Source organism: Vicugna pacos, chromosome 3 (genome assembly GCF_048564905.1).
Source record: "Vicugna pacos chromosome 3, VicPac4, whole genome shotgun sequence".
In the NCBI taxonomy this organism is placed as follows: Eukaryota; Metazoa; Chordata; class Mammalia; order Artiodactyla; family Camelidae; genus Vicugna; species Vicugna pacos.
The window spans coordinates 23,483,582-23,506,982 of NC_132989.1; the positions used below are offsets into that span (position 1 = coordinate 23,483,582).

General features: G+C 43.0%; 1 protein-coding gene across 2 annotated transcripts in view; it reads left to right on the forward strand.

Moving 5' to 3' along the window:
• Positions 1-1,994: 1,994 nt before the first annotated feature.
• Positions 1,995-23,401, forward strand: part of SIL1 (SIL1 nucleotide exchange factor) — a 206,050-nt gene continuing 184,643 nt past the window's right edge. The window contains exons 1-2 of one of the 2 annotated variants that reach the window (XM_072956839.1): positions 1,995-2,183; positions 4,181-4,256. The gene's annotated coding sequence lies outside the window, so the exon portion shown is untranslated. The remainder of the gene's footprint in view (positions 2,184-4,180; positions 4,257-23,401) is intronic. The other variant, XM_072956834.1, reaches the window with a different exon arrangement.

Genomic DNA, 23,401 nt, shown 5'->3' on the forward strand with positions numbered 1-23,401 from the left:
TGTGGGAGGTTGAGAAAGACTGATCAGAGGAGAAATGATCTACCCAACACATTTTGCTTGTTGAGGAAGGCCAGATTAATCATATAAATCTCTGCCTAACCAGGGCTCTGGGGGTGGGCACTATGGTTTCCTTTGATTGGTGGTGGCAAGGTTGAAGATGGTTCCTCAGGCTCTGTACCCTTCCAAAGTTTTGCTTTACTGGGGATTGGAAGAGGGAACTTGGAAGCTCTCCAACAGAGCTGCAAGGGAGAGAAAGCTTTTTAGTTGTTGTTTACCTATTTAAAGGAAAATCTAAAACATTTCTGCTCAGTTCCAAGAATAATACAGGGAAACAAAGAGAGAGACTACTGTGATTCCACCACCCATTCTGATCCCTGGACTTCAAACTTCCCTCCGTTATAGTCACCTTCCTTGTTTGGGGGCCATGAGAGTGGAGGTAGTCTGCGTAGGCCCGGCCCTGCACACTGATTCTAGCAGCTCAGCAGGCTTGAGCACAGAGCTAGTTCTCCTGGGAAGGTGGTTCTCAGTTAGGGCTTTTCAAGGTTTGGGGACTGGGGGACACAGGATTTCCCTTCCCCACACACTTGTGCTTGTTAGATCTATCTCAAGAAGGAAGCCAGGCTCCTGTGAGTGCTGGCAGCTCTGTGTCCAGCTGGACTCTTGGCTCATGCATTTCTTTATTCATTCTAAGACTTGAGCTTATTCTATTTTTAAGCATCTTAATCTTGGAGTACTTTATTAATATCTTTTTATAACTTGTGTCAGGCTCAATTGTAATTTATATGTTCATTCTGCAACATATCACTGATGCAATAGATATCCGTTGAACATTTACTATCTGTCCTCATGGTACTAGGCAGTGACACAAACTAGAATTATTCCTAGGCCCAGCTACTCACACTGGTCTCCTGGGTGTTCTATGGGAAAAGTGAGCTGTTCCCTGTCCTTTCCCACCCAGTCCCAGGGAAGTGTCTTATGTAGGGCTTTCTAATAAACTGGCACTACCTACTGCACTATTGCCCAGGGGTTGTTCTCCCTCCCTGGGCTACTAACCACTGTTTGCTCACGGTTGCAAAGTCAATTTCCCATTTGCTTGAAGTAAACATAAACAAGAAAACAGATTAACTGCTAGAAGCTCACATAATACATAGAAGAGGGAAAGGATCTCCAGAGATAAATTGATTATTTGTTCTTATTTAGATTATCCTTTTCTCCACTCGGAAATGACCAGAAATCACTGTGTCTGGACTCTAAGGGAGCCCCCCTTCCCATTTTACTGGGCAGGGTAAGCAACTCTATGCAAGGGGAAGGTCTAAGAGATGATATCCTGGAAAGAGAATAGGATTTTTGCAGGCACCCATATCGGGCTTAAATTCCCAGTTCTACTACTTTTGTACTGTATGACCTTGCTTAAGTCCTTCAACATCGTTGAGTCTCAGCTTCCCTATCTATAAAAAGGGGCGGGGGGGGTGACAGTTATAACCTTAAAAAGTTTTAAGTAAATATAATGTATATGCAGCACCTGGCAGATATAAATGAGGTATTCAGTGGTAGAGCATAATTAGAGCTGCAGATGACTTACTTTCAAAATAATTGGTCGTTGTCAATTCACACAATACATAAGTATATAAGTAGGTGACTTGTAGGCGGTCTATTCTGCATGAATTTTCTAAGGACTATTTACTGCTTGAGACTAGGCTTTGTACTCAGTCACACCAGTTTGATTTATTTTTACGCCCTACCACCTCTAATTTCTTTCTGATGATCCTTCCCCTACAAAGAAATTAAGCTATTGGGAAATCAAAGACAAATTTCAAAGTTCTATTTTCCTCTAGTTTAGACGCAAAACCAGGCCTACAGCCATCTGTTCCGGGCGTCTCTCACGCCGGCGGAAGGATACCGGAGCGAAGCAGGTTTGAACTGGTGGACGCTGAGAGGCGGGGCTTAACGGAAGCCGGAGAGGGGCGGGGCTGGTAACTCTGAGCGCGAGAAAGGGAGTGAGGCGGCTGCCGGCTGTTCTAGAAGACGGCAATTGGGCGACGAGGCGAGTGTCGTAATAGCTACGCGCTCAAGGCGAGTGACGGAGGCCGCCTTGTCTGCGTATCGGGAGCTGGTTGTTGCTGCGGCCGCCTGGAATTGTGGGGGTTGTGTCTGCCCCTCGGCTGCCAGGCGGGAAGCCGAAGGTAGGGGCCAGTGTGGGCCGGTCGGCCCTGGGCCTGGGCGGGGGGCTCAGGGCGCTGCCCAGGCCTCCTCCTGCCAGCGTCCCCGGGCCCTTCCCAGCGCTATTCCTAGGTCCCCACGCACCCCCCCTAGTGTCTCCGAAGTGGGCCGTACAACTAGGCCCTCAGTGTTGTCTGCAGACCTGGCCTCTCAGCCCAGGGGTCGCCTTCCCTACCTTTCCCGCTGTAAACGTCTCCAGTAACCCTGTTAGTGCCAGGAGATGAGGCAGTGGGTTTCCGAGACTGGCTTCGGCTCCGCAACTGTTTTAGTTTTCTTCCCTGTTCCCTTTTCCCGGCCACAGTTTCTGCGTTTGTGTAACCGCTCCAGAACCTTGCTGGCGACTCTTCACTATAGGGAATTGCACCCTACCCGCGTCGTATTTCCATTCCTATTGTGTGTTTTCCTTTGCGTTAGGAGATGAAATACTTGACTTTAAAGTAGGGTTACAGACTTTGGTGTGTTTGAAATCACCCAGGAGGTTTTGCATAGCTCTGGGTTCTATTCACAGGAATTTTGGATAAACGGGGGCATGGGCACCTGGCGTCCTCCTCAGGTGGTTCAGATTCAGGTGGTCCTGAAATCCTCCCTCTGAAATTCTCTGCTTCAGAAGGCAGGAGAAAATGAATTGAAATTGGAACCCTATTTCAGGGGCTCCAGATGGGAAAGACAAGGAGTCAGTAAATGCTCAATATCTAAGAGGCCAGTGGGGGCTTTCTTTGCACTGTAGCAGCCAGAGGGCTTAAAAAAGTTAATAATAATTTAAAAAATATGACTTATATGTAAGATTAGTTTTTTAATAGCTATTTAAAAATGCTTGACCTCCATTCAAGTCCAACTGGCTTTCTGACGTAAATAAAACAAAATTGACAAACTACTTTGGGGGCTTGAGGAAGTTAGATTAAACCGAGTCTAGGTAGGCAGGAAAAGAATGAATCTTACATGTTGGCTAAGAGAAGAAACTGATATTTATAAACACTTGTTTTGACAGTGTGAAAAATGCGTTGTTTTGTATCTGTGTGTCTGTTTAGCTCTCAACCCAATTAAGCTGTTTTCTTTTCTGGTAATAGCCAGATTTGGAGATTGGATAGGATTTTGATGGGAACCAGGGCATGAGGATATCAGGATTGATATCTGTATAACATGGATCAGGACTTGGTTTGGAGCTTCACTTGAGAGCATGGCCTTTAGGTTTTTAAGATCTTGCTACACCAGATTTGTTTTAACCTTTCTTTTGGATGTGTAGTGAATTTAATCTGCTGGTTAATGCATGTGCTGTTCTGATGAAATCGGCAACAGGAAAGACTTATTGCCCCATTATACAGATGGTGGGAATGGGGAATATGTTAGTAGGGATGTGGTAGCCCAGGAATGAGAAGTTGCCTTGTCTTCTGATTCTTGCTTTCTTCTCCTTCCCTAGTGTCTTTGAATGCCTCCTATTACTTACTTCTCTGCAGAGGCCAGGTGTGTTTCATTGGCAGGAGAAAAGACTAATTGCTCCTCACTCTGGCCTAGCTCCTGACGCTGAGGGCTGCCTTTTCTCTTGAGTGGCTCCTACCCTTCTTTCTTCTTTCAAGCTGCTGGGGAGAGGCCTCCACCTCCTTCATTTCACCCCTTTAATCGTGTGAACCCCATTATTTTGATTTCTCCTTTTCCCAGAACTCTTGAGTGGCCTTGCCTCCCCCAACCTGATCTCCATTGGCCTGGTTCTGTCTTCTAGGGCCCATGTGGCTGGCACTCAGTAAATGTTAGTACCTCTTCTGTTCTTTTCTGCCTTGTAGCCAGAGGAGGCATAGTCCAAATTTACCAGCCATGGGAACGTTTGTGCGCCCACTTACATTTCAGTCTCGGGTTGGAGGTGAGGCTGACTTGCATTCCTGTGTGTTCTGCTGGCATGAGGTAATTTCCTTCTTCTCCCTTAGCAACTTTTATCCTCTATTCTCTTTGCCTTTCTAAATCTTAGGGGTGGAGCATGGCAGCAGAAGCTGGCAAGTAGCGCCAGAAGTTGGAAGCCATCAGTGATAGTTCAGTGTTTACGGGTAAGTTGTTAAATGGATTGAGGGAAAAGCCTCTGAGAGTGTGATAGAACTTGGCAGGGGAGAGCTGAAGAAGCTTCTGGTGTCTGCATAACAGAGGCTCCTGGAGCTGGCTGCTTGTTCAAGTTTTGGCTCTGCTAGCTTTTGGTTTCAGGTCAAGGGGCATCCCTTCCAGGTGCCTCCGTTTCCTTGTCTGCGAAATAGTAGTAAGTAACAGTGGCCACTTGGTAGGGTTATTGTGAAGATTAAATGAGATAAATTGAAAACCATGTAGCTCATTACCTGATGTGCATTAAGCACTATTATCATTATATCACTTTTAGAATTTATAGATTGTAGATGCAGAGTGGAAAGGCATGTAACACACCATTTTCTTCCCCTTTCAAATGGTCCTCCCTTAAAAAAAAAAAAGACTAAGTGAAACTGAAAAATAACAAAATAGGTTTCAAATAGACATTCCAGAACTTAATTCTCAATGAATGTTGTTCTCCTTTAGAATGGTATGTGTAGGTGTAAGTGGTGGGGGTTAAGGGTAGCATCACTTAAGAGATACGGACTTTGTCCAAAGCAGTTTTTTTTTAAAAATTTTATTTTTTTTGGGGAGGAGATAATTAGATTTGTTTATTTTTAGAGGAGGTACTGGGGATTGAACCCAGGGCCTCTTGTGTCCAAAGCAGTTTTGAAAATCCACCTCTGAAGTTGTCTTCAGAAACATTTTGAACCATTTGAGAGATCAGTTTCATTAATACATGATACCATACTGGTTTTTTTTAACCCTAAATGGCATAGTTAAGCAACCTTGTCAGCTGACTTGTCTTCAGATGAATTAACAGTTCGTTTTAAGTGGGCGTAGTTGGTTTTTGGTGTGTGTTGAGTATGAGTTTTGATTCTATCACTTATTAGCCATATGACCTTGGACAAGTTATTTCACCTCTTGGGCTTGGTTTTTACTGCATAAAAATGGGAATAATACCTTGAAGAGTAGTTAAATGTAGTAATACATATGAAAGTCCTTGGGACGTGGGAATGCAGTAACTGTTTTCACCCTCAAAGGATGAAGATTTGCTATTAATGAGAATATTCAGAAAGACATGATAGTCTCTAAAGGCAAGGATGGATGACTTCTAATTGTCATTTCATTATGTTTGTGGCCTCATGCTGACCTTCTCATCCTGCCTTCTATCTTTTTCTTCATTATCTGTCCTTTCTTAAGTGAAGCTGTGCTGCAGAGGCTGTCTGCCAGTCTCTTGGAGTAAGCCTCTTTTCAGGAGAGCTAATCTGAACATACTTACAATGCCAACCCCTTGGTCATGGATTCCTGGGGATTTTTCTCTGGGGCTGCAGCTGGTGCTTAGATCATGCTCTGTAGTGCAGGCATCTCTAACTCCTGGATTTGGTGTCAATTTGGAGACCTGTCCTTATGGAGCTAATCTTTTCTCTTTCTGAGCAAGAATGAATACTTCATTCTTATCTGAGTCGGCCTTAAGCTGTGAGCCTTAGTCGTCTGCAGCATAGAGCTTCTTACTTTAATTATATGTGGTCTAAAGAAGGAATATCCTGCCTTTTTCTTTGCTTCATTTACTTTCACCAAGGGTTTTACTGCTAAGTGTGGGGGAGGAGAATAGCCTGTTGTCATTCAGGTGGGGCTTTGGGTAACTCCTGATTCCTAGCTTCAGTAATTGAGTTTGTCTTTGGGATAACAACCTCGTAAAAGATTCAGGCTACTCAGAACACATGTGAAGAACCTGCCAGAATTTTCTTAATTTGTGGAGGGTTTACACCTGGCATCCTCACTGATGCAATTTTCTACCTAGGAGACAGAATCCAGGAGCAACTGACTATGTTTAGCATTGACTTGTAGTTCTTTCAGTTTCCACCAGGCAGCTCATAGACAAAGGTGTGGTTGTGTTGGCTGACTCTGTCTGCCCTCATTCTCGTAATAGTACCCTAGTCACTATCTGAGGGATGGAGGATTGTCTTAGTTCAGTTATGGGCTGCTATAACAAAATACTACAGACTGGCTGGTTTAAATTACACTTATTTCCCACAGTCCTAGGGGGTAGAAGTGCAAGATCAGGGTGCTAGTATGATTAGATTCTTGTGGAAAGTGGATCGGCCCTTTGGACTTCTAATCGAGTGTTTCTCATCCTTTTGTTCATTATTACCTTTTGAGACTTTTCCCCCCAATTGCCTCCCTCCCCCACCCTACCGCACCATGGAATTTTAATACCACAGATTGACTGTGTCCGTTTATGTACTGTGGCCCTTTGGAGGGTCACAGACTGCTATAATATCTAAGATTTTTCTTCCTCAGGAATAATTTTTCACCCCTTTGGGGGAGACTTTGCCTTCATTGAGAATGCATGGTGTTACCCTGTATTCTCTCACTGATATATAGTCATCAAGGCTTGTTTCCTATCTAGAAGTTCCCACTATCACCATAAGCTTTTTCAATGCCTCCAGTACCAAACTGGTAAATCAGGAGAACATTATCTCATCCAGTCCTCGCATCAACCTTGTAAGGTGGTTGGTATTTTACAGATGAGGTAACTGAGGCTGTGATCTGATTAAGATAAAAAAGTCTGATATAGCCAGTCTTTAAATCCAGTTCTGACTCCAAAGGTATTTCTGTTGCACTGTGCTGCCCACTCCCACCCCTCAAGAGTCTGTAGTCATCAACAGGTTATTTGGTCATTCAGCTTATTTTCTCAAAGCCCTACTAGGTGCCATGCCCAATTGAAGATGTTGGGGACACTGAAGTGAGAGTTCCTGCTGTTAAAGGGATAACTAAATTTTTCCAGGTTGAAGATACCTTAGAGATAGTGCCTTTGTTACCCTCTCCTGTTTGGACCTCTTACTAGATGGCTGGCCTTAGCTAATGGCTGTCATGGAAGGATTTGAGCTAGTTGGCCTTAAGGAAGGTGAAAGCTCTGGATTTGTCCTTACTACTTCCATTTTCCAATCAGCAGAGCTGTTCGTAATCACTGAGCATGTCGTGTACAGAGTATAACCAAAAGGATGCAACAGGTCTAGTAAACTATTTGACCATTAGATGTTTGTGAGCATGATGATTTGTAAGAATGACATCTGCTTTGCTTATTGATAGTCCTAGTAATTCAGAACAGAAGTTATTTGTCCCTTTCTGAAGTTATTCCATTTTGCCTGCCTCAAAGCTTAGTAATGTTAAGAGAGTTGGAGAAGAAATGGAATGTGGGCAGAGGTGGTGGGAGGGATATTTTTTACCTGGATTTCTCCAAAGAGGCTGGAATTGAGTTTTTTCTTCTTTTTTAAAAATTTTGTGTGTGTGTGTATATATATATATTTAATTGACATATGGTTGGTTTACAATGTCATGTTAATTTCTAGTGTTGAGCATAGTGTTTCATTTATATACATATATTGCTTTTCATATTCTTTTTTATTATAGGTTATTACAAGATATTGAATAAAGTTCCCTATACTGTACAGTGGAACCTTGTTTATCTATTTTATGTATAGTAGTATCTGCAAATCCCAAACTCACAATTTACACCTCCTCCACTGGTAACCATGTTTGTTTTCTATGTCTGTGAGTCTGTTTCTGTTTTGTAAATAAGTTCATTGGTGTCATTTTTTTTAGATTCCACATATAAGTGATACCAGATGGTGTTTTTCTTTCTCTTTCTGTCTTCGATTAGTATGACAATCTCCAGGTCCATCCATGTTGCTGCAGATGGCATTATTTTATTCTTTTTGTGGCTGAATAGTGTTCCATTGTATAAATACACCACAACTTCTTTATCCATTCATCTGGTGATGGACATTTAGGTTGTTTCTATGTCTTGGCTGTTGTAAATAGTACTGCTGTGAACACTGGGGTTCATGTGTCTTTTTGAATTAGAGTTTCCTCCAGATAAATGCCCAGGAGTGGGATTGCTGGATCATATGGTAGGACTGTTTTTAGTTTTTTGAGGAGTCTCCACACTGTTCTCCATAATGGCTGCACCAAACTATTCCCATCAACAGTATAGCAGGATCCCCTTTTCTCCACACCTTCTCCAGCATTTATTATTTTGGACTTTTTAATGATGGCCATTCTGTGAATTTATTTTTTATTGTTTTTATTTTCTTCCAAATCTTGGATTTTTGAGGTGTTGCATTTACCATCCGCTGCTCTGGTGTTTCTTTGGTCTTTCTTTCTCACAGCTGAGCTCAGGTGTTCTGGACTGGAAGTTGGAGTCTTAGCGTAGTGTTTCATGTTTAACCTGTGTAACATGTCACATCCACAGAGAAATGGAAAGGAGTATGTTTCTGAGGTCTGCTTGTTGGCTATATCTTGACTAAAGACATTCTTGATCCTGCCTTTTAATTACCATTTATTAGTATCACAGACAGAGGAACACAGCAGTCAAATGAACTGATCCATGTCTAGCCACTTTCCTTTCTGCAAGTCACCTGCCCCTTCTGTCTTGTGAGAAGGAGGGGTTCTAGAAGATGGAAGTAGAATGAGAGATGCATCCCAAAGTTCTGGTGAGGAAGGCTTAATGCCAGTGGACTTTTAAACGGACATTTCTTTGCATTTTGGAATAGTTTCATGCTTATGCTTCTCATTTCTGTGAGGCTCCCAAGGAGGTAGCATCTTTCTGACCAAACTCTAGAAAACTATCAGGCTTCAGTTCAGTGGCAGTAATATAAAGTAGGACAATCAATACAGACAACATTGATCGGTCATGCTTTGAATCCAGAGAGTAGTAGACATTGGAGTCATAAGAGGCCAGCTCCTATGCAAGGTTTTAAGGTTGATTTTATGACCTTCCCCATCTCATACTCATGAGGATTGGGTTTGATTATATTCTTGAAGCAAAGTCTCCATCCTTGAGCCCAGCTGCTAAAGTCTGAGATTATGGTGTTTCTGTGCTGGAAGAGATCATCCAAGGGGGTCTTTTTTTTTTCTTTCAATTTTTTGAGGCAGGGAGGTTATTAGGTTTATTTATTTATTCATTTTAATGGAGGTACTGGGGATTGAACCAAGGACCTCATGCATGCTAAGCACGCACTCTACCACTGAACTGTACTGTCCCCTCCAGGAAGTCTTAATTTCATTGCAAACATCAATACCGAGTCAGCTTCATATCCAAGGGACTGCTGTTTGTAGTACCTTGGTGAGTGAAGAGTTGGGAGATACCCTTCTAGTTCTGTCATCACGCAGTGCTTCAGTTTTGCTTTCAATGGGTTCCTATTTTACTGACTATAAAACTGAGCCCCAGAGAAGTGAAATAGGCCATATATCTTTTTTAGGGCCACCAGTGTGTTAGTGGTAGAGCTGAAACTCAAGCCAGAGGGCCTGCAGATGGTGGCCTTAGAAGTTGTTAGAATTAGAGCCATGTAAAGATGCAAGATGCTGTTGCAGTTAAAAGTCTCTAGGGAGGAAGAAGGTCCCGCCTCCACTGACTGACTTGTTTATTAACTTAAAATTCTCACTGGTGAAGTTTTTGGCTGTCATGCTGATTTTTCTCATGTTCATATTGAAGTGTGTTTCCTTTTGCTCTTACCCCAAAGGAAATAGATTTGAAGTTTCCACCTGTTTTAGAAACAATGAAAATAGTGCCCAGGCCAGACTGCTGTGAGTGTGAAGAATGGAGTCAGTGAACCACTGGACGTTACCTCATGACCCAAGCAAACCTTTAATACATTTCTGAAAGAAGAGAGTAAACGAATGAATGGTATGCCAGAGTGGTTTAAAACTACTTAGGGGTCAGGTCACTTGGTTTTATATTTTGCTATTTACTTACTAATTATCAGATCGTTAACAGGTTACTTATTTTCTGTAAGTCTTGATTTCATGACCTGTAAAATGGGAATAGTAATAGCTACTTTAGTAGCTGTCTTAAACTGACAGAATATATACAGGAAAGTGCTGCTTCTGGTACAGTGTAAGTGCTCTGTATACTATGAATAATGACAACAGCCGCAGTTTCCAATTCCTGACCCGAGACTTGGTTAGAGGGTAAGTTATGCAGACTGTGTAAGTATACCTTAATAGACGCATCATTGTCTGACTTCTTCGTTGGTTGGCTTATTATTCTTATCAGTTACAGTGATCACAGGTAGCTCATGCTGAATAAGTAAAAGTTGGCAACAGCAAGGAATTTCACAACCTATCTGCCATTTCCTTCCTTACTTAACTTAGTTCTCACCTTTCTGAGGCTCTAACTGGCTGTCCTAGCCAGGGGCTTCTGTTTCTTGTTTAGTGTCTGACACAGGGATTTCAATGGAGCAGGTCTGGTTGGTCCTGAGCCTTCCTGGGCCCTCTCCTTGTCTCTTGCCTTCTGCTCTTCAGCCAGACATGAAGCAATTAGCTCATTAAGGGAACTCTGACTTCTTTGTCATGGCTTTCTTCTGATTTATATGCCCATTTCTGGCCTTGTGCAAGGTCAGGGAGCCACAGTCAATTATGTGATCCAGATTTTGTGCTCAACTTGGCTCTCTGCTTTTGAGATTTGCAGCTCATTCAATGTAGCAATGGAGGTGGAAGTAGGGGAAAAGCCCCTGAAGCTACAACCCCCCATTGTTCTGATCTCAAGCTGAGTTTTTAAAAATCCTGAGCATCATAACTATAGCCTGTGCCTTACTTCTTTGAATGAAACAAATAGGGTAAAACCTCATTATTTCATTATTTGGGGGAAAGACCAGTCGGAATAGGTAAAAAAAAAAAAAAAGAAATTTAAGAGTGTTTTCAAGGAAATGCCATTGTCTTAGATTTTGGGGCAAGCCTCTGCATTATCTTTGTCTTCTAGTCTTAGTGCTTCCTCTGTTTCCTGGAACTGCACCTGAGTTATTATAGGAGCTTCGTCCTATTTCCTCCTTTGGCTTCCTCCAGGACACTGTGTATTTCTGCCCCTTAGGGTCTTCCAAAATACAGTGCTGATTGGAGAACACTCATGTTTAGAAGCTTTCAGTGGCACCCACTGGCTGCTGAATAAATTCCAAATGTGTCAGTTGTTCTCGTGTTCCATGCCTATCGCTGCGTATCCCTGTCCACTTTAATTATATCATCTCCCATTACTCACGGGTACCCTTTGCTCCTGATAAACTGATCCAGGTGCTCCTCTAAGCATGCCTCATGTTTGCAGATTTGCCATTTCTTTTGTCCGGAGTACTCTCTCCTTAGTCTTCTACTTTATGCTGCAGATCTGCCTTCTTCAGTGAGCCTTGCCTGATACCTCCGCATCTGTATCCCCATAGCAACACTATGATTACAGAATTCAGCATACTTTATCCTGGTTAGTGTTTGTGTTTCTTATTATATGACCTTCTCAGGGACATAGACGTGCTTTATTTTGTGTTTCTAGCATAATGCTGAGTATAACATGGATACCATAAGTGCTTGTTGAATGGATGAATATGTGAATGCCTGAGAAATGGTAGTAGTCCTGTATAATCCCAGTTCTTTCCTGAGATATTCCTTGATCCCTAATCACAGTGAGTTTGGCATGTTCAACTCTCAGAGCCCTTTGTGTCTGAAACAGTCTGATTCTTTAAAGTAAGTCTTACCTTTCCAACTTAATTAGAAATTCCAGGAGGGCAAAAACGCATCCTTTATTTTTCTTTGTGTACCCAGCCCCCAGCGCAATTCCTGGCACACAGAGTGTGTTTAATAAATGCTTTTGAATCCAGGAGTCCAACTATTTGGTCACCTGCTGTGCCTACCAGTTGATCAGCCTTCTCTGTCACTCACTGGCTAGGGGTCTCCAACTCAAAGATGTTTTCAGATAGGAAACAGTGTGAGACAGCAGGGAACATTAGACTGTGCCAAACTGGAGTGCTTATGTGCTTCATGGGGGACATCTGCTGCTCAGCCTATTATTGCCATGGGTGAGTGCGGCTCTAGTGGTCTTTGCATCTCATACTGCAAGAGAAGCCAGAAATCCAGATTTTACTGTGAAATCTCCAGGAACTACCAAAGCACATCTGTGGACTAGATTTGACCTGTAGGTATCCATTTGTGACCTTTGGGTAGAGGCTGGAATTTCATACATTTAAGTTCCTTGTGGAAGAAGAAAGGGAAGGGAAGGTATAACCTGAAAGTATTTTAGAAAGTTTTTGTGAAGGCCTAGCTTTGGTTAAGAGTATCCTGTAATTTTCTATGGGTAGTGACTTAGTCTCTTGGGCTGAGTCCTACAGAGACCATGTATGGACTGGGTTTCATCTTGTTTTCAATTCCCAGAAAGATGGTGACCTAGGGACTTAAGTAATTTTTGCCCTTTTTGCCCAGCCTCTGCTGAGGCAGGTTTGACGGTTGTTCTTGCTTCTGTCAACTTCTAAGGGCCTGGTGGTCAGGCTGGTCCAGCACAAAGTCCCAGAGACTGTTCCTGTTAATGGCTTCTCTGAGAAGGATTTCTGGATGAATAAGCACAACAGAAAGGAAAATAGATTGTACAAAATCATTGCCTAAGTGTGGTCGGCCAAGGGGCAATGCAGTATAATAGTCAGAATGGAATCTGCACCTCTGTGGAACCTCCTGCAGGACAGTATCTCATCCTCTGGCTGTCCTGTTCTTTTTGTAGTCTCTAAGGGCCCCTGACAGTGCTTACTGCTTGGCATTACTTTCTGGTTCTGAAAGTGTCACCACTAATGGTATCCGCATCTGAGGTAGAAACTAGCTGATTGAAATATCTAGAAGAATACGTGAGAAACTGAAAAGAGTGTCTTTGATGAGGGCTCCTGGGTGGCTGGAGAATGGGAAAGGAGGGAGACTTAATTTTCACTATATATCTTGTGTGCTTTTTCTAATTTGACCTATGTACATATATTGTTACATTTTTTTTTAAAGTACCTAAGCAGACCCAAGTGTGATCATCTCTTCAAATTCTGCTCTGTTCTTACTTTATTCCTAAAGCATGGGTTTCTCTGCAAACACCTGGACCCAGTCACTGTAGACTGCCTTTTAAAGGTGACAGCCTTGCCTCTTTGCCCCCAGAAGTGTTTCAGGGTTTCTCACCTAGAGATCTTTGGAATGATAAATAGGCTTAAAGTATGTTCAACATTTTACTGTTTTTAAATGGCTTTCAGATACATTATTTTATTTGATCCTTACAACATCCCCATTTTATAGAGGTGGAACATTGAGGTTTGGAGAGTCTAAATGACTTACTTGAGGTCATACTGCTAGTCAGGGTAGAGCCATGACTAATCCAGCTTGCCTTACTTTGTATTCATGCTTTTGCTGTAAGTTCTTATGGCAGTGAGGTAGTCTTCTCTTTTTGGAACTCTCTTATAGGTTTCCAGAGCTATTCAATTGGGGCAGTAGTGGAGCTTTGGTGTTTCCTCTTAGCGCTAGCCTTTTCCTCTTTAGGACTCTCAATTACCTAAATCTGTCATCTTTGGGGGAAAAAGGGTGAGTAGTAGGTTTCTCCATTTTCTAGATAAGGTAAATTAAGGCTCCAGTGGGGGTGATACCTTTTAGGGAAGCCTAAATTGACAGTCTGATTTCCTTTTCTTTGCTGAGTATTCATGCTGCTATTAGTCAGAGGGCTTTGTTTCCAGGTTACAAATCTTTTTAGCAAAGAGGTAAGCGTGGAATAGAATTGGAAGGACTCGTATAGTCCTTGGATATAATTTAATGTTCCACATCGCAGAGAGAGTAAAGTGCACAAGATGGATTTGGATTAATATCCTGACAGCATATGGCTTGGCATGTAGGGCACTCCTGGGAGACCCTCCTCACCATACACAGCCCACCTTTGCCGAGTGGCCTCTTCCCACAGGTCTTCCCAGCAGCTGTTGTGCACCTGGGTGAATCATCAGCTTCCTTAAGTGTTGAAAAAGACAATTTTAACTAATGAAAGCCCTCATATGGGAGGCAAAATAAACAGACAACCCTGAAAGACCGTGTATTTTAGTACTTCTTAGCTTCCCCTGGGTTTGTTCAGGGTATTGACATCCATTAGAAACACTGGCTGGTCTCTTCAGAATATAATGTTGAAAATTGTCTTGCCCTTTCTGCTTTACTGCCCCTGGTGTCACGGATGTGGAATGTCTCTGGAAGCGTCAGAAAGGCAATGAGCACTATGGAGGGAAGGCTCAATTGCTTCTAAGAACCAAGCAGAAATCCTTGACTTTTTACCTTTTCTGTTCTTACTTAAATCAGAATTAGGTTGCCTTCAAAGAGAATTATGGGCATTACTGACACAACTCAGAGTACTCAGAGGCTCCTGGTACCTCCTTTGCAGTCTGTGAAGAGAACTTGTTGGGGACATGCAGAGATCATGTTCAGGTTATCTTTTCCTCACCCAGCCCTAACCTTTGCTATGCTAAAGAGTTGTCCTAGAGGTACGTACCAGCGGATGGCTTAGTCAGGGCCTCACTAGTTGGCAGCTTTGTAGGTCTGGAAACTCAGTTCATCCAGGTTTAAGTTTCAGTGGGCTATCTCAAGCATATGAAATTCATGAGACCATCAAGCCACTGTTCCGTTTAATTTATTAACTCTAAGAAACATGACTACCAAGTTTATTTGTATGGACAGGTAGGAACACTGTTTCCACCATAGGAAAGGTGAACCAGGAGCCAATTCAGCCCTGGAGGAAGTCAAAGTGAAGTATGGTGGAAAGCTCTTAGCCGTAGGTCAGATATACCCATATTTAAACCATGTACTAGCTGCGAGACTTCAGATGAGTTACTTAACCGCTCTGCTCCTATTTTCTTCTTTTGTAAACCTCCCCCCCCGGGGGTTTTCAGAGATGTACATAGTAAGCACTCGGTAAATATCTTGTCCTTTTTATTCCCCTCTCTCCTTCCATCTTCTCTTCTCTGCTCCCAACATTGTCCTTCTAGGGCTGTATCTGTATTCTGACCAAAATACACTTGTCAGTCTCTCAGGCCACCAGGAATGTATTGGAGAGTGATTCATTCTTATTCTCTAGGTTCCTCTTTATGTATCCTTTGCAGACCGTAGGCCTTCGTTTACCACAGGTTACAGTAGGCACAACTAGATTCTAGCTCTCTTCAATCTGTTCCAACCTAAGGAATCTTTGTGGTTACCCTTCAGTCTGCAGTTCTTTGCTGAGCACCCACTGTGTGTCAGGTACTGCTCGGCCATGGGGATATAGTGCTTAGTGAGACAGATATGATCTCTGCCCTCAGAAACACCTCTCAAAACCCCCTCCTCATATGGGTTACTTCTGTGGATGATGATCTTACTCATTCTTTTTTGCTTCATACTAATTTTCTTCTGAGTGCAGTCTTCTCTCTAGACCTAGGAGACAGTGCCCCTTTGTGCTGCCTGGGCCTTGCCTGCTGGCTTGCCTGTTCCCAAGTGGTGAGAATAGAGGGCTGAGGTTGAAGGAAAAAGCCCTGTGGTCTACTACTGCCTCAGCCACACATGTCCTAAAGGCCTGCACTTGGCATTCTTGAATGTTCCTTTTCTCCTTGCACACAGATTATAGTGTTCACTGGTAATTTAAATTCAAATAACCTTCCCCCCCATCTCTGCCTTAAAAAAAAAAAAAAGAGCCCTGTGTGTTACAGGGTGGAGAACAAAGTGGGGCAGCCCTGGTCTCCTGGTGGGGTTTGTTTTATCATGTGTGTTTTTTATGCAGCCTTGGTATGGGTTGCCTTTCCTTTAATAAGGCTAATGTGTGATTCAGGCATATTGATATTCTGCAGTCACAGAATCTCACATCTTTCTCGATTTTGTCATAAATAGTGTGACAGGTGGATTTAGGGGCTTTGGCTGACAAGAAGTGGGACTTGCTTCTTCACTTTGGACTCCAGACTGCATCCTGGCCCCTAGGGACCCTACTTAAAGAAGGCCTAGCAGCCAGGTTGATGGGTTTCTCAGCTTCAAAATAGGGGCCTGAAGATAGTCCTCTGCTTCCCTTTCCTCTCCCTGTTGCCAATTTTACCAGCAGTTGCCAAGAAGCGTGTATAGGGAAGCAGGCAGAATGGCTCTCTGGATGCCATTTATTTGAGAACTTCCAGCAGAGAAGTGTGTTTTCCTCTCCTTTTTCTCTTGTGGTGGTGTGTAGCATTGTGATTTGGCACTGCTTGTACGTCTGTAATACTGAGTCCTGTACATGACTCCTCTGGCCCTGTAGGGGTTTTCAACAATAAATTGCTTGCTGCTTGGTGTTTCCCCCAAATTCCATCACCTTCCCAGAAACGGAGGAGTGTGTCAACAATTAGGGACCTAGTGGAACTTCTGTTTCTGTCACTGTGACCACTGGAAGTATGGTGGTTGAGCCCAAATAAGCCATGTTTCCCACTGCTGCTGGGGCTGGGCATTTGCTGCAGTTGGTTTTAGCTTTAAGCGTCACACTAGAGGCTTCATTGGAAAGGAGAGAGCACTGTGTAATTATTGCTTATGTACGAGTTAAACCTATCAGCCAACAGATGTCAAGTGCAGGGAAAAAGTGCAGTAATGTTATTATAATGGCATAATAGTTATAATAATCAGCTGGCATAGCATTTGATAAGAAGCAGATCCTGAAATGAGTGCAAGGGGGAGGGTTAACCTTGAACTACAGTACAATGAATGGATGCTTAACCTTGTAAGAGATGCTGTGTGGATGTGGATGATTCAGGTATAGAGTTTACCGCCACTGCATAGGTAGAGGAGCTATGGAGACTTCATCTTGGGTTGTCTGCCCTGCAGTTACTGCCTTATGGTGTGATGGAGCACACACCACCCTTTTATTTAAGGTTCTCTGGGTTGCAGGATTACAGTCCTAGCACCCAGCAGCAGTGGCTTCTGGGAAAGGCAGAGACTTCATCCCTATGGGCCCATTTGGGATTTTTAGAAAAATCTAGCCTCATCCTCATAGCTATAGGTGATGAACTCTACTCCTTATAGTGAACTGTCTCCATACCTAGGATATGGAGTTGTACCTCAGTTATATACATACTAATTGTGGTGGGCTGTGCTCGCATAAGGCAGCCTCTCCTTGATGGAGCTACATTCTCACTCTGGTTAGGAAGGTGGTGGTGAAGGGGTGAGGAGCAGAACTGGGTACATAGATGACCCACAAAGGCAGCCCTGGGGTGGGAGAAAAAGTGTGTGGATTCAGGCAGACCTGGGTTTGTTCCTGACCTTGTCATTCACTAGCTGTTGGACAAGTTGTTAAACCTTGTTGAACCTCAGCTACCCGTCTTTATGTGTGCTCATCTGTGCCTTATTTGTTTCTCCCTAGCAGCCCTGTCTGAATTACCTATCACTGTGCCTGCCATTGAATAGAACTCAGTAAATGCTTCTGCTTCCTCCACCTTACCCTACCTGCCTATCCTAAAGAGTAGAAGGGCATAGACAGACCCTTCTGCTTGTAAAGTGAATTTTGGTCTCAATTAGAGCTTGGTGTGAATTTCTTCAGGCGTGGGTGTTGCTTCTCTGAGCTACAATCTGTAGAGCTCTTCCGAAGCTGCCTCATCAGGGGGGATTTTTGATATTTAATGTTTGTGCACATCTTTGCTTCATCCAAGGAGTAAAAGATGGGGTTTAAAATCCCTTCAGGGAATGGTGTACCTGCTTCTATCTCAGCCTCCTGCAGCCCTCCTCCTTTCCCATTTTTCCTTTGGGTAGGTCACTTGGGGGCACTGCTCTGAGGAATACTTGTTTCTTGCAGAGTCTGCTAGTTGTTTGGTTCAGTCTCTTTACTGGGTAAAGGTTTTTATGTTTCTATACGACTGGGACTTTGCTGTGGACTTTTATTTTGGAAGCTTGGAGCACTCAGAAAAGGTGTTATCTATTTAGACTGTTTTTGGCTGTAAGCCAGGTTATCACTATGGCTACCACCAGTCTAGAGAATGGCAGGACATAGAAAGTAACTTCTGGAAGAAATTTGGGAAAGAGGAAGGGGGAAGGGGAAGAATAATTTGCCTTAAGGTCATAAAAGGAGAACAGCTTCTCTAAGCAGAACCATTTGATTTGTACAGGCCTTCATTTTCTTTCTCTCTGAAATTTTCTTTCAGTCAATAAACATATAGTGTCTGTTATATTCCAGACCATGGTCAGCCCTGAGATATACTTGTGACCAAGTCAGATACAGTTCCTGCTCAGAGTATTGATGAATATAGACATAATCAAATTATAATCATACACGTAAATGTAAAATTATAATTGTAATCAATGTGTGGAAAGAAAGGAATGTGGTTCCATGAGAATTTTTGACTTGGTCCTGGGGTTAAGAGGGTATCAAGTAATGCTTCCTTGAAGAAGTGACATTTGAGTTAAATTGTGAAGAACAAGCAGATGTTTACTAAGCAAAGTGACATGTGGTTGAAGAGCTTTTCAGGCTGAGAGCTCAGCTTTTACAAAGCCGCCTGAGTGGGGTAGGGGTTGAGGGGTGCAAAGAAGCATAACTTCCATGAGGAACCGGAAGAAATTGTGGCCAGAGCACAGAGAGTGAGAGGAGATAGGTGCAGGTGAGGTTGGAGGGATTGGAAAGGGCAGGCCTGGTCAGCCATGGCGAGGTATCTTGCCTTGATCGGAAGAGCAGAAAATCCTTTGAAGGGTTGTTAGTTGTGGTTGTGGTAGTGAGATGACTGAATTTGCAGTATGAACAGATCATTCTGTCATGGTACATTAGATGGATTTTGATGAGGGATTGAGAATGAAGACCAAAAGAAGAAAAATTACTGTAATAGGTTACTTGTTTTCCTTCAGTCAACTAAATGGTAGTCTTGAGATTGGACCCTGTGAAGTGTTGCCTTGCTCCTCCTGAGTCAAGTCCTCTCTCAGTGCCCACTGACAGTGTGTTGTTGGGGCCACCTGGTCACTCAGCAGATGTGGTGGCTCAGAATGCTGGCATTTGGCATCTTTCCACCTTCCCAGAAAAAGGCCTGGAGGTTTCAGACCTGTCACTTATTAACATATGACAGCAACAGAGCACTTCGTAACCTGTGTCTTACCATCCCTCTGTTGGTTGTCACTACTGGGCGAGGGCTACCACTTTCACCTTGGACCACTTAAGACACTGACACAGGCACCTCCCTGAGATGTGATATGCCAAGTTAGCAAAGCCAACACCTGAGGTTCTTACCACTCAGTTCTGGTTGATGTTGGTGTGCACATTCTCTCTTGGTAGCAGCCAATGTCTGGGGGCCAGAAATGGGCTGTAATTATTCTTCCCACTGTGTAACCAGGAAGACTGAGGTATAGGAGGGACCTGTGGTATAAAAAAGCCTCGGTCAGAGTCACACGCTGTCCGACCAAGTGTTAGGTGTGTGGAAGGCAGTCCTAGACCCCAGACCAGAGCCCTTCCTCAGCTATACTGTGGCCTTGCCCACGTCTCCTTCCGCTTACACAGCTGGAAGGCCATGGTACATAGTGGTTAGGAACATGATCCTTGGAATTGGGCAGACCTTCACTAGGAATCTTTGTTCCACTCCTTATAAGCTGTGTGATCTTGGACAAGTTACTTCACTTCCCTGACCCATAGTTTTCTTTCTTTTCTTTTTTTTTTTTTACATTTTTTATTGATTTATAATCATTTTACAATGTTGTGTCAAATTCCAGTGTTCAGCACAATTTGACCCATAGTTTTCTTAGCTCTAACTGGGGAAATAATAATAAGTATCTACTTTGCAGGGTAATTGTTGTGAATTATCAGTTAGAATATATGAAAGGTGCTTAGGTTCCTTCACAGGATAAATGCTGAGTAAAAAGTGGTAATGATTGTTGGTAGTTTATTTGGCTAACTTTTGTTTGTCTTACATGTCTGGTATGTGTTGGGCTCCATCCTAGGCATGGCATAAAGAAGTCCTGGTCTTGAGGTGCTCAGTTTTCTTGTCACTTTTTCTGCTATTTGTCTGGTTCTGTGTGATCACATTTCAGTAAAACAAGGAATCACCTCGGGAGGGTCCAGATCGGATGTCCACTTGGTGATGCTTTGTTCCTCTGGGCCTCTTCTTCCTTCTCTGGCCCATAGCCTCCCACATGCTTTGATTCCTGTTTGCTCCCTTCTTGGGAGTGGAGGGTGCTCAGCTCTTGGTAAGGTAGCCCTGCTTTTTGATAGGACTGCACCATCTGGAGCAGCCTTCTCTTTTTGCTGCCGCATGAGTCTCCATTTTTGGTGGTGAACATTCCTGGCTCCTATTCCTTAAAACACTCTACTGTTGCTGCTACTTTTCCTTTGTAAAATATTGTGTAAGGTGGTTGACATAAAAGATACCATGAAAAATAAGCTGGGTTGTGTTTTCTGTAAAGGTTTGTTCAGTATTGAGTTAGTGAAATAAAATGCTCTCCAGTAGTCTTGAGGGTGGGGAAGGGAATGACCTTTGTAATGGGATTGTATTTGGTGGAGGTCTTGGGGAAAGTTGATTTATTTGATTCCTGGGTGGGTGAAAGTGAGGATGGGGGAAGGACAGAGCCTTTCACATTTTCTGAACTGGAGCCTATATTCGCTGAGAAGATGAGATGATGTGTTGGTGTAGAGTATCTCAAGCTGGATATGCAGGCCCTGACCTGTGCCCATGCTTTCTTCCTCATTCAGAGGGGTAGGGGTTGCCATGATGAGTTTGTATGTCTCTTCATTCACTCACCATTTAGTAAGCTATGTGCAGTGCATTCTGTAGGAAGAAATAGAATTCCTTTTCTGCTAATTATTAGTTTTTGACCCTATCCTGGAACTTCTGTGACTGAACTTTCCTCATCTGAAAAAGATGCTGGGGCAGTTAGGATGAAATGAGATAATGTACATCGTGTGCCTGGCATGTGATAGGAGCTCAGTGAATCATGAGGATTCTAATGCCTTCAAAGAATTCAAACCTCATCAGGTAGAGAAGCCAGTTGGGACCAGAGGTGCTGGGAAAGGCTGGCCAAGGGCATGGAACTATGAGATTGGAATTGGGTTGTTAGGGAATATTCCTGGGTAAGGTGTTTGGAGTCAAGCCCCAAACTATGTTCCTCACTGGGGAACATGAGAATAGATGGAAAGCAATAGACAGGAGGCTTCAGTGGTAACCCAAAAGAACTATTGTCTCTTTCTTCCCCATCAGGAAAGGGGTTGGAATTGTTAGAGCAAAGTGGCTGGGGCCCTGGCTCTTTTAAGTCACAATGACCCAGGTTCCAGCCCTGACCCTACCATGTACATGCTGTGTGGTCTTGGGCAAGTCACTTCATCTCCTCTCTGAGTTTTGGTGTCCTCATCTGTAAAATAAAAATCTACCTGTAGTATTGGGTGAGGATTGAATAAGATAATGTATGTATAATAGTTGGCACAGTGCCCTTCACATAGTATGTATTCAGTAACTTACAGATGAAGAATTTCTCTTAGGAAAAGAAACTCTTCTGAACTTCTGTAGCCAGATATGTTTTTTGAAAAGTCAGTCTACATCCTGAAATTAGTTATCAACTTTCCACAGTAAGTTCTTAAGGAGCACACAGCTCTCCTGCCTTTCACTGTCTGCTGACTTACCATCATACTTAGAATAAGTTCTAAACTCCCTTCCCTGGTTACAGACCTTTACTGAGCAGATCCTTGCCTGCCTGCCTTGGCAGCCGCATTTCCTGCACTCTTGCCCTCAACTTTGTTTTGACCACAGTGACCTTTCTGTTCCTCATGTAGAAGGCCTTTGCTCCAACTGTTGCCTGGAATACTCTTAACTCATATTCACTTCTTCACTTAATTGGCCCTTGTCATTCAGATCTCATTTCTGCTGTTACTTAGGAGAAAGGTCCTTCCTTGTCTCCTGTATAAAGTAACCAGTTATGTCACCATAACAGCCATCTGATAATTTTTCTTGTTTGTTTGCTTCTTGTTGACTCCGTTTTTCCTTTACCACAATGTAAGTTACATGAGAACAGAGACCATGTCTGTCACATTCACAGCTGTATTTCCAGAGGTATGTACAGTGTCTGGCATATAACAGATGATCAGAGAACATTTATTGAACGAATGAGCTTGTGAATGAGAATGGATTTTTGGTATTACTTAGGCTGAGTACATAGGTTCTCACATTCATAATGATTTGTTTCCTGAATAAATGTAATCAGGATGATTTTCTTTCTTGTATATTACTTATTAAATGTCCTCCCCTTTCCCCTCAACTATTAATTGGAACCTTCTAAGGAGAGGCTATTTTTCTCTGGCTTCATTTTATGTGGCTTGCTTTCTTCCTGGCTTTTTGTTATTGGAAAGGGGAGTTTGTGGTTATTGGGCTTTGGGCATTGATTTTTAGGTTTTCTGTTATAAGGAAGCAAGCTTTAGTGCATTTAATTGGAATAAAACAAACACAGAAGCTCACCAGGATGGCAAATTTATCTCACTCTGATTTTCAACTGACACTTTTTACAATATTACCTAAGTACAAGGGCGTTAGATGAGAATTGACAAATTGACAATGGACAGATAGATACAAATTCACAGAATGTGAGTGAGTAGCAGGGTGAGACATGGAGTGGGCAGAGGGAATAGTGCTTCTCTTTCTGGCAGTGCCCTGCTTTTCTCATGGGAAATACTAGTGTTATGAGTGAGACTCTGGTCCAGTTGACTGTTCCCCTTGCAGAGGGCCTTTAACCTAGGGAGCTGTAGGCTGTGTATAGGCTCAGTGCTGGTGTGCCCACCTGGTAAGTCCTAGGCAGTCTTTTTTGCTTTGTGAGGGAAGCGCTCCAAGCTCCTAGATTAAGGAATGTGCAGAACTCCAGGCACCTTTGTAAGTGTTTGGATCCTAAATGTTATTAGTGCTCAAAGACCTGGTCCTGGATTTAGAGAATGAAATCCCAGGCATGTATATGAGTAGGAGAGGGTGTCTGGAGCAGGGTAAGCCAGCAGACATGGGCTTACATTCCTAAAAAGGTTCTGTGTTTATTGAGAACTATAGCCCTGCAGATACTGGTCTTCATTCATTTCCAAGGCCCCCTTTCTCCCACTCAGAGCTGCCTTTTCTGTCTCCTTGTCTAACGACATGGTTATATTAACCTGCCTTAGATATTATTGAGTGTTCACCATCTGTAAAGCTCAGTAAAGGAAAGACATTGGACAACTCCTTGTCAGTTGTCTCCTTTGCTGATTTTCCTCCTTTGAAGGACTTATCCCTGTGGCTAACTCAGGGTATTTGGTCACTCTTGCTACTACTAAGTCAGCGTCTTAACTTGATACTATTATTGACCGTCCTCCATCCATCTGGGACCATCTTTAATTTATGTGTAAAGTTACCTAGAAGCCCACTTGTAGTGA